The following is a 3,723-nucleotide window of genomic DNA, read 5'->3' as shown; positions in this document are numbered from 1 at the left end:
TCTTGTTTTAATGCCGTGCCCTGGGAACCACGTCATCTAGTTTGCGGCACGAAAACACCACTGCTGCGCATGCATCCTTCTGCTCTCAAGAGCTTGAAGGAAGGAAGCATTTTGCTCCTCTGAGGATCCCACTTGGCAACAGCAAGATGCAGGCACATAACGTGCAGGCTCCTGTGATCTTGCAGAGAAGTTGCACGGTTGGGCCCAAGGATGCCTCGCACCACCCAGAACAAAGACTGCAGAGAGGCTGGGCACACGGTGGGGAGCAAAGGCTGCAGGGCGACTCGCTCCCAAAGCACGGTCGCTGGCTGGCGTTCCCCATCCAGGTGCCTTTGCAGAGACAGTTTGGGCCTTGGGACAGGCCATTTAGACCTCTCTTTGTGCCCGCACGTTAGGTTTCCATCCAAGCAGCGACACTCTCACGCCTTGGGGTTCATCTCTCATGTGCCGTAGGAGGAAGTCAGGGCCGGGGCTCACAGAAGTCCACCTGAGGGTATTTCCTCCCTCACCTGCCTGCATTATTGTTTTTGGGCATGTTCCCACCAAGACCAGAGTCCCAGGGTGCATCGCCTTTGCTGACGGGCGTTCGGGCAGGCCCATGTCTCTGTATCTCTCAGGCTGGGGTGTGACAAGCTGCACCTCTGTGCCCCTCCCGGTTCACTCCCTCTGACGTGAGGCCTGGTGTTTTTCGCTAGGCTGGAGTCGTGCAGCTCTTGCTCTTGGCCCGAGCCGCTGGGCTGCCCAGCCTGCGAGCAAACCGTGCATTCCCGACTGCACCGCTCTCCGCTTCGGGGCTCTGGGGCTGGTGCGATGCACTCGGCCGTCTTCCGTCCCTTCACCCCGGGCACAAACCTGCACTGAAAATGCAGTCCACACCCTACGCTGAGGCTAACGGCCTCTGATGAGCCCAGGGGGCTGCGTGCCTGACCGGGTCCCTCGAACAACTCCCTCGAGACAAAGGGAATCTGTTTTTACCCTGCCACCATCCCCTGGATGAGATGTGACCCCAGGCCTTGCAATCCTCTCTTAACAACCCCCCAGCAGTTGCACTGATGGGGCTTACCTCACGTCCTTCTTTTTCCTCCTCTTCGTGTTTCCTTCCAGCCTCCTAATTAACTGAGCCAATACATTCACCTGGTGACTGGGGTAGCATGCAGCCTGCATAAATGACCTGCAGAGCCTCTGCATTTCTGCCCCCCCCGCCCCGATATGCACCAAGGACTGGTAAATAAGGCAAGTTAATTCCTTCCCAGCTAAAAACCCTGCATGCTCCCTGCAGCCTCTAAGCAAGCCTGGAGAGATGATCCTATGCACTGTAACCCTACGGAGGAGCTGCTGGTTTTGCAAATGGGCTCATCCCAGCTCCCCACTGCACTGACTCCTGAAAGACACTTGCTTTTGGAAAACACTCACCCTGGGATGTATTGTCAGTGGCCAGGGGCTGTGATGCATCTCGTGCATTTAAGGGACAAAAGACTTCTCTGAGCCCGCAGCTGTCCCCTTCCCGGGGTGCTTTCCTGGCGCAGGCTGTCTGAGGGCACCCGGGTGCCTGGGGTAGGCCTGCACAGTGACTACTCCAGTCCCATTTCCTGTTTTCCCACTGTGGACCAGACCTGCAGGTATGAGAGAGATCAAAGAACAGGGGCAAAATAACCCCATATTATTCTTCTGCAGCTGACACATCATTTCTCCAGATGATTTGCGAGGGACATCAGCCAACTGTCCCCTCCCTCCGAGCTGTAGTCTAATGCAAATATCCCCTCTGTTCCCAACACCTAGGTGCAAATGAGCCTCAAGGTGACTTGGCAAGACATGGGAACTCAGTCCAGGATACACAAGACTTGGGTGGCTCCCGAACGCTCCCCGCTCAGGTGCGAGCTACCCCCACCCTGACCACAGGCAGCCTGTCCGTGAGTCTGCAGCATGGCTTGAACCCGTGTCTCTGGGTCTGTGGCCAGATAACCAAGCCCACAATATATGATCCCTTTTATCAACAAGGTCAAGGGTGTTGTCTGAGAATAGGCTATTTGTTCGGGGTGTGCCTTCCTCAATCAGTTTGCAACCGGGCTGGCTTGGCAATGCCTTAATCTCTCTTCCACCTCTTGCTTTACCACCAACCCACTCTCTATTGGGTTCCCAGTATAGGAGTCACTCTCATATTTCAATTTCTTATTGTTTGCATCAAGGAGGAAGTTTTCTTCGTGGCTCAGAAGAGCCCTCAGGAAATGTTGCCAGACGGATGATGGATTTGGGGTGGCTATTTCATAATGAGGTTGGAAGAGCAGTACATGGGTCTGCATGTATATATACACACACATACATATTCACAGTCCTGTCTGTTGTGAGCACAGGGAGATCGCCCCCTGAGCTGAGCAGGAGCAGGAGCGGGAGCAGGTTGCACTCTTCTCAAACACCGCCTCCATCAGTTGGATGGCACGGAGGGGTGTGCCCTTTGCTCAAGTATTTTGCTGCTCCTCAAGTGAGTAGGTTCTTGGGTATTGCTTAATGCCCTGCCACAGGCCCGGGGACCTTGAAAAACATGAGGGTGTCCTCCAAGTGGAGGGCAATTCTGCCTTTGTGATGAGCTGTTTTCTCTTGAAAAGAGGACCCTAAAAAGATTTGAGGTCAGGAGCCAAGATTTCAGGCCCTCCTCCTTGGGGTAGCACATTAACATCTTCAGTCTGGTGGGTAGAAATGATTGCAGGTGCCATTGTATGCCCTTGATTAGTGGGTACATGTGCAAGCTGGTTTTCCAACACCCACTCTTTACTCATTTCGTGGCAGTATGATATTTCCATCGGCTGCATGGGAAACACCTTGGCGTTCCCAGAGGCCAAGAGCTGCCCTAAATATCTAGATGGGATTAAATGCTAAACTTAAAAGGTGAGGGACTCTTTAATATACATCCTTTGTAAAATGCATCTTCTCCCCTCTGTTTCCCCATGAACGGCGGCTCATGGTTTGTGTACCTGTTTGCACTGCTTACGTGCATTGCCTACCTTTTCTGGGGTGACCTGTAGCTACCCCCCTTTGACACAAAGGTGGGAGAAGAAAGAGGGAAGCATTCCTCTGGTTCCTTGATGACTATATAACCCTGCCAGAAAAGACCTGTCCATTGTATTAAGCAACAAGAAATCAGTTGCCATCACAGTACAAACAGTTGCCTTCACAGTACAAAATTCCCCCAAGTTAAAAACCTTTCACTAGCTGCTGCTCCCTTCAAAACTGCACTGAATTATTTTAGAGTCGCACGCATTGGCTCCATGCTGCCCGTGCTTTGCTGTGTGCATTTCCTCCGTTGTTTTCTTGCACATGTGGCATTTGGGGATGAGGCACGTGGCAGATCTTTCCTTGTTTTCTGCATCACTTTGTCCAGACCTCTGACCAACAAACATATATGCCTCAGGCAGCAGGCTGGAAGGGGGAGAGGGTTTGGGGCAATAGCAGAAATATTTCTGCATTGCAGAACTGCGAGCAGAAATCCTTCTCCCACTCGCAGGATATGCAGTCGGTTTGGCATAACAGAAAAGCAGAAGACCTCAGCACATCATCTAGGTCGATCCCTGCCCAAAGCTATCCCAGGGGTGAGCACCAGGATCTGGGGGAGCGTCTGTTCACCAGAGCGCCCCAGGGGATGACGAGGTCGAACGGTCACAAACTCCTGCAAGACCGTTTCAGGCTGGACATAAGGAAGAATTTCTTTACTGTCCGAGCCCCCAAGGT

The sequence above is a fragment of the Crocodylus porosus genome, unplaced genomic scaffold (genome assembly GCF_001723895.1).
Source record: "Crocodylus porosus isolate Cpor-Errol unplaced genomic scaffold, CroPor_comp1, whole genome shotgun sequence".
NCBI classification, from domain to species: domain Eukaryota; kingdom Metazoa; phylum Chordata; order Crocodylia; family Crocodylidae; genus Crocodylus; species Crocodylus porosus.
The sequence above is the reverse complement of the archived record's forward strand: the minus strand, read 5'-3'. Positions refer to the sequence as shown.